Genomic DNA, 16,808 nt, shown 5'->3' with positions numbered 1-16,808 from the left:
AACTACAATAAGTATCCAAGGACAAGACAGCGCTGGAGAAAGGGTTTGGGAAAATCCGTTACCATGAATTATAACGGCAACAGAATCAGCATCAGCAGAAAATCCCTGTACAGTCACAATATTTGATTAATAGGAATATTAGGATAAAGGGAATATTTTAGTTGGTGTTCCTATTCAGCAGCGAAAGATTTAAAGACTCACAACCCATGATCAACAGTTCACCCAAGTGCCTCTCATACAGTCAATATTTATATAGATACATATACCAAATAAAAGCCCATAGCAGAAGTAAAGACAACTCACCTTTATGTTGACAGTGTGAGTCTGTGGTGCTGGGAGCCTAATGCTTTCGCACACTTGCAAGTACTTAGACGGCGAGCATAACACCAACTACACGCACATGGCTAGCCCATCCGTCATATTGCACCAGGACACGACACGGGGCAACATCGAGGGTGAGAAGCGACCAGCACTTCCCCTCAATGCTGCTGCACTCTGTGGCCAAGCCCACCACCAGGAATTCTGCAGAGAGAAATATGCAGAGGAGGAGATAAAGAGATAAGGGTGGGAGTTGTTGTGAGCGCAAACCTTTTATGATCAGCAATAAAAATGAAAACAGCGTTTACAAGGTGTTTTTTTTCTTAATAGAGACTGACCTAGTTGATTAAAGTGGGTAATGTTTTTATCTCCAGAGAGAAGGAAGTGTTATTTCTCTCTGCTGTTGGTATTTCTATATAGGGCTCAGGGGAGGTTCGCTCAATGCCTTTTTTACAACAAAATCCAAGCCACTCACTTGTGCTGCTCGAGGTTCGATATCCAGTAACCCTGCATTGTAAACAAAAGTGCAGTTACTACCGAGTTATTTCTCCAGTTCTATATCCATGCCATGTTTACATGGTCACTATTGGGTAATCCTCGCCTTACTTCTCCTCCCCCCACCCCCAACTCAGTAACCTCTTGTAAACAGTTGCGCAAGATTCTTGATCATCTTTGAAACCAGCATTGCCTGACAGTATCGCAGAGGCTTGACTCTGTCTCTCTCTCTCTCTCTTGTAGATCTTACAGAGTCCTGCAGGGCAAAGCATAAATCCTCCAGTACTTTTCATAAGTAGTCTGCCATGAAAAGGTTCTTCGCAGCCTGAGGTGGATTGCGCACTCTCCGTCTAAGACAAGTCACTGATACCTAATCCTAAATTCACACCACACAGTTTGTTCTATGTCTCAGGTCGTTGAGCTGTAAAGAGAGACTAAGGAAGGTAAATCTATTCCTATTGGAAAACTGAAAATTTAAGGAAAGGGGGCAGGGTCTTTTACAATTGTCTTCCTTCCTTTGCTGGCAGTGTTTACTCTTACATGGTTCCACTGATACTGGCCACTCCATGGTCATCCAACTAACTATTGTTCATAAGAACATAAGATCAGAAGAAATAGGAGCCTGCTCCGCCATTCAATAAGATCATGGCTGATGTGATCCTGGCTTCAATTCCACTTCCCGCCTGTTCGCCATTACCCTTGACTCCCTTATCACTCAAAATTTTGTCTATCTCCACCTTAAATATATTCAATGACCCAGCCTCCACAGCTCTCTGGCGTAGAGAATTCCAAAGATTCTCCACACTCAGAGAAGAAATTCCTCCTCATCTCCGTTTTAAATTGGTGACCCTTATTCTGAAACGATGGTGTGAGCCTTGACAATGAGAATATTCACTGATGGAAATTGGGGGCGGGCGGATGGGGACGCGAGCCAAACGTGTTCAAGTCCTCAGCTGACACCACACGCACAGACTTTCTAGCACAGATCACTGGATAGGGGTCAACAGTGCGAGCCTTAGGGTTGGCAAATCTGGTCGGGCTTTTATCTGGAGGTTTTATCACATGAATTCCCGTCTCCAACCTCCCCGCCCAGTCAAACAGCCTTTCCCCATCTCCAATATGTTTTAACTAATACACGAAAGCGTTCAAAGTGAGTGAAAGAAAACACAATTTTTTAAAATGCTCCAATGATTAGTCTCCCGGATTGCTGACAGCAGTTCCCCAGGAGATTAATCTTTAATCCGGGACAACCCTGGATGGATGGCCTCCCCAAGACGCCCTGACTGATGGGAGCCTAATGGTTTTGTACAGTTGCAAGCACTTAGAGGGCGAGTATAACACCAACTACACGCACATGGCTAACCCATTCATCATATTGTAACAGGGCACGACACGGGGCAACATCGAGGGTGAGAAGCGGACAGCACTTCCCCTCAATGCTGCTGCACTCTGTGGCCAAGCCCACCACAAGGAATTCTGCAGAGAGAAGTATGCAGAGGATGAGATAAAGAGATAAGGGTGGAAGTTGTTGTGAGCTCAAGCCTTTTATGAACAGCAATAAAAATGAAAACAGCGTTTACAAGGTGTTTTTTTTCTTAATGCAAAAGGAAGGAGAGACTTCTAACACCCCCGCGCTCCCACACCCCTCCCCCACCCTGGGCCAGGACAGTTCGAGTGCCCCAATGGTATAGAACTGTATAGAGTATGGAAGACTAAGGGGTGATCTAATTGAGGTGTTTAAGATGATTAAAGGAATTGAAAGGGTAGTTAGAGAGAAATGATTTCCTCTGGTGGGGGGAGTCCAGCACCTTAAACTTAGAGCTAGGCCGTTCAGCAATGATGTCAGGAAGCACTTCTTAACACAAAGGGTAGTGGAAATCTGGAATTCTCACCCACAGGAGCTGTTGAGGCTGGGGAGTCAATTGAAAATTTCAAAACTGAGATTGATATATTTTATTAGGAAAGGACATTAAGGGTTACAGAACCAAGGTGTTACGATACAGATCAGCCATGATCTAATTGAATGGCATTACAGGCTCGAGGGGCTGAATGGCTGACTCCTGTTGCTATGTTCCTCACTGCTCTCCGGGCTGGGATCAGCTAATGCAGCACTGGTGTTAGCATGTCCCGGTCAGTATGGCTCAGTCAACCAGCTACCCACTGGGTCATAAGAACATAAGAAATAGGAGCAGGAGTATGCCATACGGCCCTTCGATCCTGCTCCACCATTTGATAAGACCATGGCTGATCTTTGACCTCAACTCCACTTTCCTGCCCTATTCCCTTAATTCCCTTGGAGTCCAAAGGTCTATCGATCTCAGCCTTGAATATACTCAATGACTCAGCATCCACAGCCCTCCGGGTCAGAGAATTCCAAAGATTCACAACCCTCTGAGTGAAGAAATTCCACCTCATCTCAGCCCTAGTTATTAATTGAGAAGAAAGAAAGGACTCAATATGTTAGGAAAATATGTTACTGAAAAAACAGAGGATGTGACAAACTTAAAGAAGCTGTGAGTTAAAGTTATTGGGGAAGGCAAAGCGGGGGGTGGGGGGAAGGGGTCGGAATTTCTGTTCTAAATATTGCCAGTTTTCTCAAAAGATGAACGTATAAATCACACATTCAGGCAGTAGCTTGTATTAATATTCTCGAATGTTTGCACCCTTCTGGAAGAGACTTAATGGCCAGATTTACTTCCTCAGCTGATCTGTTTCCCTTTCAGGAATAATTCCTTCGCAGTTTGAATCTTTCATTCACAGAATACACTTCTAACTCCTGACAGAAAATATTGGCTTCCTTGGAGTCTTTGGGAAGGAGTTGGATTGATAGCTGATTTGGCAAAAATTAGAAGGGAGTCAGCCAGAATACCGAAATACTTTGGAGATAAAAAAAGAACAAACTGGAAATGTTGGAAATCTGAACTACATTTAAAAAATAATCTGCTGGGACTGCACATCAGGTTCAATAAACATATTTAATAGAGAAAAGACAGGCAAATGTTGTGATGAAAGTCTCTCCCCAAAGCTCATCTTTTTTTCTCCGCTCTTTCTTCAAGTGTTGATGGATCTTTGGACCTTGTTTTATTCTCTCCAAAAATCACAATAGGGCGAGGCCAGGGCTGAGCTACAAGTATGTGGGGATGGAAGAACATTCCAAAGCTTTGCACGAAGGGAACGGTAACATAGTGGTTATGTTACTGGACTAGTAATCCAGAGGCCTGGACTAATGATCCAGAGACATGTGTTCAAATCCTGACATGGCAACTGGGAAATTTAAATTCAGTTAAGAAATAAATTTGAATAAAAAGCTAGTATCACTAATGTTGGCCATGTAATTACTGGATTGTTGTAAAAACACATCTGGTTTGCTAATGCCCTTGAGGGAAGGAAATCTGCTGTCCTTACCCAGTTTGGCCTATATGTAATTCCAGACCAACAGCAATGTGGTTGACTCTTAACAGCCCTTGATTGCAACTCAGTTAAGGGGAAATTAGGGATGGGTAATAAATGCTGGTCTTGCTGGTGATGTCCCCATCCTGTGAAATAATTTTTAATAGATTGCCTTTGGTGTGATGAAGGTACTGATTATAGAAGTGTCACTCAGGAGATTCAGTGGGAGTGGTAGATTGCAAGAGAGGATAGATTGAAGGCTTGTGAAAGGAACAGGCTTGATGGTCCAAATGGCCTTTTCTCACTATATGCTAGTATATAAATGTGCTGTTCTGAGCAGCACACCTCTGGGAATTGCAAAAATAATTCTGGTACACAGCAGACACTGCATGAATTTACACAAAATCATTCATTTTAGTCTCCATGATAGAGTTATAGATTCATTTTATCCAGAACTGTTCACATCGTAAGTCAAATACAAACCACTTTTAACCACCATGGATGGTTTAATAAATTCTTGACATTTGAGCTTTGGATCGCAGTGTCACATAATCCAAGAAAATAAAACTTACAATTTGAGTCTGACCCAATGAAATGATCACACGCAGCCACAAACCTTGGCCCCAAATAAAGGGTTTCTAAAGCATCCCAGGACATTGCTCTCTACAGCACAGTGCACAAATTAGTGTTGGTGCTCTCTTGGCCTTAAAGTTTCTCCAGCTGAGTTTAATGATGAGAGTCACTGTTCAGTTCATTTCCAATTCAAACAAAGTTTTATTTGTGATAAATAAGATCATGTTAGCTCTTTTTAGGGGGAAGAGAGGGGTACACAGATGATCTGGTCATTGTCACATTGCTGTTTGTGGGAGCTTGCTGTGCGCAATTTGACTGCCGCGTATCCCATATTAAAACAGTGACTACATTTCAAAAAAAGTACTTAATTGGCTGTAAAGCACTTTGAGACATCCGGTGGTCGTGAAAGGCGCTCTATAAATGTAAGTATTTCTTTTTTCATTTACACAAAATAGAAATTGTGAAAGACAGCACCTCAGACAGTGCGGCACCCCCTCAGTATTGCACGAGTGCTAGCCTATATTATGTCAAGCAGGTGCCAGCGTTTTGAGCAAGGGTGTTGCCACGATGCCTTATATTTGTCCCTCTGGCAGAATAGGGTGTTGGTGATGAGGAGTTCATGTTCTAGACATTTTGTCAGGAGTAGGGTACCACTGGAGTTGGCTTTCCCTACCCACTCTCTGCCAATCACGCCTCCCCAGAGGGCTGTGTCTTTGCCAACCCTGGCATTAAAATCACCCAGGAGGATCAATTTGTTGCCCGTAGGGACGTGGGACAGGGATGTCTCGAGGTTGGAATAAAATCCCTCTTTAGCCTCATCCATTGCATCGAGTGTAGGGGCGTACGCACTGATGACTGTGGCACATTGGTTCCGTGATACGGAGAGTCATGAGGCGTTCGTTAACCCCACAGGGGGAGTCTTTGAGCGGTCGACCAGCTCATTCTTGACGGCAAAGCCGACTCCATGAAGGCAGCATTCTGCCTCTGGTTTCTCTTTCCAGAAGAAGGTGTAACCTCCACCATGTTCCTTCAACTGGCCTTTCCCTGCCCTCCGGGTCTCGCTTAGGGCGGTGATGTCAATGTCACAATGTCTGAGTTCCCAGGCAACTATGGCGGTACGGTGTTCCGGCCTGTTTTTTATTTATTTTATTTATCCAATTTCTTTCCAGATCAACTCTAACACCAAAGATCACTGCGCCAATATATTTGATCTTAGGCCAAAAGGCCGAGAGGCGAAGTTGCACCGTTCCTGGAAATATTGCAATACCAGGTCGGTGCATGGCGTGAACGGGGCATGCCCCTGATCCAGCTCCCTGTCCAAAAATCAATTCAATATCATGTCCCCATAGGGGATATTAAACTGATAAGAACAGATACTACACTGCTGTTGGTATTGTCCATGAGGGTCCTGACATTCCAGGTCCCGAACTTCATACTGACTAAGGGGAAGATGCCTGTGCGTGAGTTATTTTAATGTGGGGTGGCTGCTGCACACCGGCAATCACACGGGCTTAGCTGAGCAAGGTCTTGCTCCAGTGGCAAGATATGGGAAATGGTCCACGTTGTCCAGGGCCGCATCGTGGATCTTGATGATTGGAGGGCAGTGCTGTGCGGCGGTGACAGGCTGGTGGAGGACCTTTGTCTTATGGATGTTAAGCGTAAGGCCCATGCTTTCATATACCTCAGTGAATACATTGACTATATCCTGGAGTTCAGCCTCTGAATGTGCACAGACGCAGGCGTTGTTCACATACTGCAGCTCAACGACAGAGGTTGGGGTGATCTTGGACCTGGCCTGGAGGCGGCGTAGGTTAAACAGCTTCCCACTGGTTCTGTAGTTAGTTCCACTCCAGCGGGGAGCTTGTTGATTGTGAGGTGGAGCATGGCAGCGAGGAAGATTGAGAAGAGGGTTGGAACGATAACGCAACCCTGTTTGACCCCAGTCCGGACGTGGATTGGGTCTGTAACGGATCCGTTGGTAAGCATCACAGCCTGCATGTCATCGTGAAGCATATTGACAAACTTTTGGGGTCATCCGAAATGGAGGTGGATGCTCCATAGACCCTCACGGTTGACAGTGTCAAAGGCCTTTGCAAGATTGAAAAAGGCCATGTATAAGGGCTGGCGCTGTTCCCTGCATTTTTCCTGCAACTGGCGCGCTGCAAAGATCATGTCTGTTGTGCCCCGTAGGGGCCGAAATTCACATTGTGATTCCGGGAGGAGCTCCTCGGCCACAGGGAGAAGACGATTGAGGAGAACTCGACAACTTTCCCAGTGACTGAAATCAGGGAGATTCCCCTGTAGTTGCCGTAGTTGGACTTGTCCCCCTTTTAAAAAATGGTCACAATCACTGCATCTCTTAGATCTCCCGGCATGCTCTCCTTCCTCCAGATGAGAGAGATGAGGTCATGTATCTGCGCCAACAGCGCCTCTCCACCATATTTTAGTGCCTCAGCAAAGATTCCATCCGCAACCGTAGCCTTGTTATTCTTAAGCTGTTTTATGACTTTGCCTACCTCATGCAACGTTGGAGTTTCACTGAGTTGATGGTGGGTCACATGCTGCGAGTCAAAGGCAGAGTCTCGATTGAGGAGATCTTCAAAGTGCTCCTTCCATTGGGCCCTGACAGCTCGGTGTCCTTGATGAGTGTTTCCCCATTCTTGGCCAGGAGTGGGGTGGGGCCTTGGGAGTTTGGACCATAGGTTGCCTTGACTGCAGCGAAGAATCCTCGCATATAGTGGCTGTCGGCCAGTTGTTCTATCTCCTGTGCTTTCTCCATCCACCACCTGTTCTTTAGGTCCCGCGTTTTTTGTTGGACCTCAGCCTTGAGCTGTCTGTAATGTTGTTTTGCAGCTCCCGAGTTGGACTGTTGCTTGAGGCTCAGAAATGCTTTGGGCTTGCGATCTATTAGTTCTTTGATCTCCTGATCATTTTCATCAAACCAGTCCTGGTGTTTTCTGGTTGAGTGACCAAGTGTCTCTTCACAGGCACTGGTTATAGAGGCCTGGAGGGCAGACCAAGCGCTATGGGGATTCAGCATCTCAGGGTCATCAAGGCATGCCAGATTGGCTGTGAGGTGCTGGCTGTATAGGGCTCCCTTAGCTGGGTCTCTAAGTGCCCCAGTATTAACTTTTTTGCAGAACTGCTTCTGCTGTCCCCTCTGCTTTGGGGCAATGTTAATGTTGATGATGGACCGGATTAGGCGGTGGTCTGTCCAGCAGTCGTCAGCTCCTGTCATGGCGCGGGTGATGCGCACATCCTTGCGATCCCTGGCTCGGACGATGACATAGCCATTTCCCATATCTCGGGAGCCTCTTATCAACAAAGGCAGACATTGATGCGGAGATACAGCATCGCCTCCAGTGCGCCAGCGCAGCCTTCGGCCGTCTGAGGAAAAGAGTGTTTGAAGACCAGGCCTTCAAATCTACCACCAAACTCATGGTCTACAGGGCTGTAGTAATACCCACCCCCCTGTATGGATCTGAGGCATGGACGATGTATAGAAGGCACCTCAAGTCGCTGGAGATAAATCACCAACGATGTTTCCGCAAGATCCTGAAAATCTCCTGAGAGGACAGGTGCACCAACATCAGTGTCCTCGACCAGGCTAACATCCCCAGTTTTGAAGCACTGACCACACTCGATCAGTTTCGCTGGGCTGGCCACATAGTGTGCATACCAGATACGATACTTCCTAGCAAATGCTTTATGCGGAGCTCCTTCATGATAAACGAGCCAAAGGAGGACAGCGGAAACGTTATAAGGACACCCTCAAAGCCTCACTGGTAAAGTGCGACATCACCACTGACACCTGGGAGACCCTGGCCGCAGACCGCCCGAGGTGGAGAAAGTCCATCCGGGAGGGCGTTGAGCTCTTCGAGTCTCGGCGCAAAGAGCATGGAGAGACCAAGCGCAGACAGTGGAAGGAGCAAGCGGCAAACCAGCCCCAGCGACCCCTTCCCTCGATGAATGTCTCTCCCACCTGTAACAGGGTCTGTGGCTCTCGTATCGGACTGTTCAGCCATCAAAGAACTCACTTTGGGAGTGGAAGCAAGTCCTCCTCGATTCCGAGGAACTGCCTATGATGATGATGATGAGATTATGTGCTCAACTCTCTGGAGCGGGGCTTGAGCCTTCTGACTCAAAGGTGAGCGTGCTACCATTGAGCCACATCTGATAGCTGAATAGTGAGGATCAGCAGCAGGAAGCTGAGCACAGACTGGGATTTAACCTTCTGGTCTGCAGGGTCCATTTACTCACTAAAGCCCCGGGGCCATTGGAGAGTACTGGCTAAGATTAAATTAGATCACTATACACATGCTCCAGAATTCCATTCATGAATATTTTGTAAAACGTACAAAACAGAAATGTTTTATTCCTGGTTCTGCTTTGGCCCCTTTAACCAACTTCAAACCAGAAGGAATTAACTGATATATCCGGGAACACTTCTCGCTGTATCATTGTTTAAACCGCAAGATAACACAACTATCACAGTTTTATCATTGCAGTTATCTTTTTTAAAAGATGTGTAGCAAAGGGGATCAGCAACAGATAATAAAAGCATAGTTCAGAACAGCTACCCCAGGACCAAGACTAAGAATGCCGCAACATTCCTCTGATCGAACCGTCCACTGCCACTTTCGATGTGGCCTGGTGCGGGCGGGAGGGGAGAGCTACCAGGAAGCGCCCGCCAACGTTAGCGGACGGCCGATGCCCGTAAGTAGACTCCCCCCCCGCCGAGATGCTAGATTGGTGCGGGCTGGAGTCGGTGACAGGACAGCGGTGGGCCATTGCCTGGAGGCTGCTCTGTCCTGAATGGTGAGTGTCAAGATCCTGTAAACAAGTTAAGTGGAATGTTTTTAAATTATTTCTTCACAGGTACTTACCTGGATGGGGTCCCCTGAAGGTCCTCAGATGTTTTTTTGTTGGTGACCGACCCCATCCTCAGCGGCACTTGGGCGGCAAGCGCCTCTGTCGCCGAGAATGAGACTTCCTGCACGCTGCCGCCCAGATTGGTGGTGTACGTTGTTGATTTGCCACCCGCCGACCTTCGAGGGACCTGGGCGGGCGGAGGCCTTGACCAAGTTCGGCCCCTAAGTGTTGTTTTGAGAAGGTGGCTGTTATGCTCATAATAAAGTAATGCATCTGAGCACTGTAGACAGTGAGTAAGTGTGTCCTTAGCTCCTTTATTTAAACTCCAGAGTGCTGGTACAGCATGGGAGGCCTGCTTATATACAGTGCTCCCTAGGGATGCTGGGCCAACAGGTAGGCCCTCTGGTGGCGGTATGATACAGGTTGCCTAGGGTTACATACATAACAATGGTCATGAACAGAACTAGACAGAGAGATGTCTTGGAAAACCACGGCCAAGTTGTTTTAAAAGTATTGCCATGCAGATGTTATTTTGGGATAGTTATAAAGAGAATCTTTAGTAGTTCCTTGTAAGTTCTTTTAAGGTGCTGGTACATGCAGCTTGGTATCATAGTGCGGTGGTGTGATGAAACACAGGGTAGGGAGAGATGCTCGTGGGTTTGCACCTATAATTGTGGTGTACGGTATGTGGTTATGTTACAGGACTAGTACTACAGTAAGGCCTGGGCTAATAATCCAGAGAATTTGAATTCAGTTGTAAAAATCTGGAAGTAAAACATATACCGGGATTAGTATACCATGATGGTCATAAAAACCCAACTGGTTCACTAATGTCCTTTAGAGAAGGAAACTTGCTGTCATTACCAATGATCCCCCTAATTTTAAATTTGGATGCAGGGTCCCTTTGGCCCATTCAAAAGTTTCTCACGTGTTCGAAATTTCACATTGTAAAAGCCGGTTCAGGACCGCGCGGGTCCGGCAGACAGCTGTGGGCCGCACACCTTAGAGAGAGCGTTGGTTATTACCCGGTTTGGCCTATATGTGACACCGGTCCCGCATCAGCGCGGTTAACACTTAACTGCCCTCTGAAGTGGCTTTGCAAGCCCCTCAGTTGTAACAAAGGAAAGGCAGTAAATGCTAGCCTTGCCCGCGACGCCACATCCCACGAATGAAGTTTAAAAATTCCCCATGTGGTGAGTCCCCTAATCATAGGATCTTACAGCACAGTAGGAGGCCATATGGCCCATCGTGTCTGTGCCGACTCTTTGAAATTAGTCCCACTGCCCCGGTCTATGCAAGGCAACCACCCCCCCTCCCCCACCCCGCCCGCCCCAATCGTGGGCAGGCACCAGATTTTCTGGCCACATGCTGTGATTCTGAGACAGGTGAGCACCAGAGATGTGCCAATAGTGGCATGGATACCTGCTGGCACTATGTCAATTAGGTGCCCTCCCACTGCCGGGAGAGCAGAGAGTTTCCGATATACAGATTATATAGAACAATGCTAAATGTGTTCATAGATCTACCCAGAACTGATAAACAGAGTGAATAATAGGGCACCTATAATAATATTCTATTTTTTAGGAGGGTGAGAAATTTGTATTCATCAACCTGAAGGGCATGAGTGCTGGAAAGCATTTCCTACTATTGGTGCCCAATCGCAACCTGAAGTGTTCCCAGGTCAGATACTTCACAGGTAAGATGAAACGTAAAGCTTCCTCTATCCGGGAGAACCTGTCCTTTGGTCGTAATGCAGAAACAACATTGGAACCAGAGCAGGAAGATTCCCCATGCTCATTATTTCGGATGTAATAGTAGAAAGGGGTAGAAATGGTGGCAGATTAGGAAAAGGGGAGGTGCAATGAGACCTGGGTGTCGTGGTACATCAGTCATTGAAAGTTGACATGCAGGTACAGCAGGCGGTGAAGGCGGCAAATGGTATGTTGGCCTTCATAGCTAGGGGATTTGAGTATAGGAGCAGGGAGGTCTTACTGCAGTTGTACAGGGCCTTAGTGAGGCCTCACCTGGAATATTGTGTTCAGTTTTGGTTTCCTAATCTGAGGAAGGATGTTCTTGCTATTGAGGGAGTGCAGCGAAGGTTAACCAGACTGATTCCCGGGATGTCAGGATTGACATATGAGGAGAGACTAGATCGACTGACCTGTATTCACTGGAGTTTAGAAGGATGAGAGGGGATCTCATAGAAACATAAAATTCTGACTGGACAGATTAGATGCAGGAAGAATGTTCCCGATGTTGGGGAAGTCCAGAACCAGGGGACATAGTTTAAGGATAAGGGGTAAGCCATTTAGGACTGAGATGAGGAGAAACTTCTTCACTCAGAGAGTTGTTAACCTGTGGAATTCCCTGCCACAGAGAGTTGTTGATGCGGATATATTCAAGGGGGAGTTAGATATGGCTCTTACGGCTAAAGGGATCAAGGGGTATGGAGAGAAAGCAGGAAAGGGGTACTGAGGGAATGATCAGCCATGATCTTATTGAATGGTGGTGCAGGCTCGAAGGGCCGAATGGCCTACTCCTGCACCAAGTTTCTATGGGGTGAAGTTTCGGCCGCCCACTAGAACAGTGCACATCGGAGAGGCCCGCCTAATTTCTAGAACAAAAATTGCGCCGCATACTTACCTCACGATTCTCAGATAGCTGTAGGTCCAATTCCACCTCGGCACAGTGCAGCAGGAGCTGCTGGGGGCGGAGCTACAGCCCTGTGCCGAAAACAGTGCCGGCAGCTGTGCACATGTGTAGTAGCTGCCGGTGTCCTGTCTCCGGAGCGACGACCCTATCCCAGGCCGAAGGGACGTCGTCACTATCCCCGGGCGAGTGGCCTGCACATCTTACCTCGGCGGCGGGGCCCTGCCCGCCTGGCCTTTCGTGGGGCGGGCCCCGCCCGAAGAGTCGGCGGCGTCAGCAGCAGCCCGGCATCATCTTCTCTCTCCCCCGCCACCCACCCCCCTTCTTCTTCTCTCCCTCACCATCTTCTTCCCCCCCCCATCATCTTCTCTTTCCCCCCCCATCATCTTCTCCTCTCCTCCCCCATCATCTTCTCTTCCCCTCTTCTCCCTGGTGCTGCAGTAGGTGAGTAGAGATAATTGTTTTATTTATTGAGTGATTTTTAATTTTTAATTTTTAAATTTATTTGGATTGATTTATTGGTTTATTTATCATTTATTATTGATGATGGCTCTTTATTTGTAAAAGTGAAGTGTTTAGTGTTTGTTAACCCCCACCCCTCGTTCCCTATGCCTGATTTGTAACCGACGCCTGATTTTCTAAGTGTAGGCAAGGTTTTTTTGAGCGTACAAAAATCTTCACTTACTCCATTCTAAGTTGTTTGGAGTAAGTTTTCGCTGCCTAAACTTGCAAAACGGGCATAAGTGGCTGGACACACCCCCTTTTGAAAAAAAAAATCTGTTCTAAAATGAAACTGTTCTAACTCACTAGAACTGGAGCAAACTAAAGGCCGAGAATTGCAATTTCTAAGATACTCCATTCTAAAATAGTTGCTCCAAAAAAATAGGAGCAACTCAGGCCGAAACTTGACCCCTTTGTTTCTATGTAACAGCTTCTATGTAGCAGCTTTCCCAAATGTCTTAAATGAACCTGAAAACAATACTCTCTCTATTGTTCCATTTCCCACACCTTTCCAGCTGGTGGGCACTCTGACCAGGATTGTGAGTTTGATGCTGATAGTTGCTGAATTAATGGATTATTTTAACCCAACTCTCCAGGCGGGAAACCCATGGGATCGGGTGGAACGTCGGTTTTAGCGCTCGTACAATATTGCTCTTTATCGGGTGGGCTGTAAAACCAGCGCTGCACCCGATCCGGTGAGTTTCCTGATGGACGGGTGACCCCCGATATTATATAGCGTTGTGCTCTGGGTTGAAACTGCCCACATTTATTTCCAGTCGGCCTGTTGCAGCTGGCAAAGATAGGCGAGGAAACTCCGTACATAGATTGATTGTCTTATTATTTGGAGAGCACAGCATTCGAATCGGACCGAAGCCAATTGAAAATTACTTTCCAACAAATAGAGTTACAAAATGTGAAATATCACAATAAGTTCGAGTTGCCAGCTCCACTTTTCAATAATCCGTGTGTCTTGTCAATTTCATGTTAATTTCTTCAGTGCAGAAGAAAATAGAACAAATGATTTATGTTCAGGTTTAGAAGTAGAATCGTCTGGGACAAACAGATTTCAGAAGCTCTGTAATGCGAACCATAATTAGAGAGGAGGCTTACCTCATCGCCACCACATGGAGCCATGAGGTGTCGCCAATACCATTTATATCGCCAGTGGTCAGGACCATGGGGCGGATGGGGCTGCAGCCCCAGGCCCACCAAAGAACACAGGCCCACCAAATAAATGTTGGAAACAAAATATAAGGCTTCCCAAATAGGCTGAATAGAATAAACAATAAGAGAGGAAAAACAAGACCATGGAAAATATTATTTATTGGCCTACCGTGTACATACATATTTTTGTAGAGATAAGATCTTTACTATTTATCTGTTATTATTTAACTGTGTTATTGTATAATATATTTAATATGTAAAATATATGTTAATATATAATATATTATATTAATATATTATAGTATAAGTCCACCATAGACATTTGTTATTATATTTATGCATTTGATATATATGCTTTTATTGTTGAATATACTGGCCTATGATTTAATACTCAGAATCAGAATCATACACGTAATGTAATGAACATGAAAAAATATAACTATAGGCCCATTTGGATTAGTTTACCCCAGGCCCATCAGGCCCTTAATCCGGCACTGAGAAGATCATAGTTGTGACAGTGGCCAATTGTTGGGCACAATCCCTGCAGTCAGCTCCCCCCGCCCCCCCCCCACACCCCCACCCCATGACTTAGACTAGGTACTCATTTTATTCACCACAGAAGGCTGAATGAATTCAATCCACGAGTCAACCAACCTGGCAATCAAAAGGAAAAGTAATTAAGAGAATGTAATTACAGGTCTTGAATTGGAGGGGGGAAACAAAACAATTTAAAACATTCCCATATGGGTCTATAAAAATATCCAGGCAGAGGCATATGGCACCTTGAAGCTGATAATATAGAAACAGAATGAAGTCATTCTCTCTGCATATAAAGAGGCCAGTTTTATTTTCCCTCTCACTCAGGATGTGTCTCCATCCTCATATATAGTCTCATATATAGTCTCTCTCTCTCACTGTTTCTCTGTGTCCTGCTTCATCCAGCAGGTTTCCCAGTGCAACGTAAAGACATGCACAAGGGCCCTGCAATATCATTCACCTCATCACCTCAGCATTCAAACAATTCTACCTCGGGAATAAAAAGATTGATTTTACAACAAAAAAGACAGTGATCCGAGTTAAAATGAAGCAGCGAATAAACTCACAAGTATAGCTTAAATATAAATTAAGAATGGTGGCAACAACAAACAACAACTTGTATTTATATAGCACCTTTAACGTAATGAAACATCCCAAGGCGCTTCACAGGAGTATTATGAGACAATTTTTTTTACACCAAGTCACATAAGGAGATATTAGGGCAGGTCAAAGCTTGATCAAAGAGGTAAGTTTTAAGGAGCGTCTTAAAGGAGGAAAGAGAGGTAGAGAGTTTTAGGCAGGGAATTCCAGAGTGTAGGGCCGAGGCAACAGGAGGCACGGCCACCAATGGTTGAGCGATTATAATCAATGATGCTCAAGAGGGTAGAATTAGAGGAGGGCAGATATCTCGGGGGGTTGTGGGGCTGAAGGAGATTACAGTGATAGGGAGGGGCGAGGCCATGGAGGGATTTGAAAACAAGGATGAGAATTTTGAAATCGAGGCGTTGTTTAACCGGGAGCCAATGTAGGTCAGTTGGGTGAACGGGACTTGGCGCAAGTCAGGACACGGGCAACCGAGTTTTGGATCACCTCAAGTTTACGTAGGATAGAATGTGGGAGGCCAGCCAGGAGTGCGTTGGAATAGACAAGTCTAGAGGTAACAAAGGCATGGATGAAGGCTTCAGCAGCGGATGAGCTGAGGCAAGGGCAGATACGGGCGATGTTATGGAGGTGGAAATAGGTGGTCTTAGTTATGTTGCGGATATGTGTTCGAAAGCTAATTTCAGGGTCAAATATGACATCAAGGTTGCGAACAGTCACGTTCAACCTCAGACAGAAGTTGGGGAGAGGGATGGAATCGATGGCTAGGAAACGGAGTTTGTGGCAGGGACCAAAAACAATGACTTCGGTCTTTCCGATATTGGAGAAAATTTCTGCTGGATGTCGGACAAGCAGTCTGACAATGTAAAAACTGTGGAGGAGTCGAGAGAAGTGGTCGTGAGGCAGATCTGGGTGTCAACAGCGTACATGTGGAAACTGATGCTGTGTTTTCAGATTATGTCACCAGGGGCAACATGTGGATAAGAAATAGGAGGGGGCCAAGGATAGATCCTTGGGAGACACCAGAGGTAACGATGCCAGGTGGGAAGAGAAGCCATTGTGGGTGACTCATCTACCTCTACATTTTGTCCCACATCATCCACCTTTCTGAGATTTGCAGGTTACATAGACTAATAGCAGTCGATATTTTATTGTTTGATAAACAAACAAACAAGGAAAAAAATTGCAGGGCTGTGGGTAAACAGCAGGGGAATGGGACTGATTGGTAACTCTTTCAGAGAGCTAGCATAGCATGATGGTCGAATGGCCTTCTTCTGTGCTGAATGATTCTATGAAACAGCTGAGCCTTCTCTGTGGCGAAGTCTGCCCTTGTTGATAAGAGGCTCCCGGGGTATGGGAAATGGTCCACGTTGTCCAGGGCCGCGCCGTGGATCTTGATGACTGGGGGGCAGTGTTGTGCAGCGAGAACAGGCTGGTGGAGGACCTTTGTCTTACGGATGTTTAGCGTAAGGTGATGACGACAAGATTCAACATCGCCTCCAGTGTGCCAGTGCAGCCTTCGGCCGCCTGAGGAAAAGAGTGTTCAAAGACCAGGCCCTCAAACCTACCACCAAGCTCATGGTCTACAGGGCTGTAGTAATACCTGCCCTCCTGTATGGCTCAGAGACATGGATCATGTACAGTAGACACCTCAAGTCGCTGGTGAAATACCACCAACAATGTCTCCACAAGCTCCTACAAATCCCCTG

The 16,808-nt window shown here is 46.2% G+C and overlaps 1 pseudogene; it reads right to left on the bottom strand.

Annotated features, from left to right (window-relative positions):
- Positions 1-6,009: 6,009 nt before the first annotated feature.
- On the bottom strand, positions 6,010-6,182 carry LOC139228442 (U2 spliceosomal RNA; annotated as a pseudogene).
- Positions 6,183-16,808: the final 10,626 nt, after the last annotated feature.

The sequence above is a fragment of the Pristiophorus japonicus genome, chromosome 17 (genome assembly GCF_044704955.1).
Source record: "Pristiophorus japonicus isolate sPriJap1 chromosome 17, sPriJap1.hap1, whole genome shotgun sequence".
Classification (NCBI taxonomy): Eukaryota; Metazoa; Chordata; class Chondrichthyes; family Pristiophoridae; genus Pristiophorus; species Pristiophorus japonicus.
Note: the sequence above shows the minus strand (reverse complement) of the source record. Positions and strands in the feature narration are given on the sequence as shown.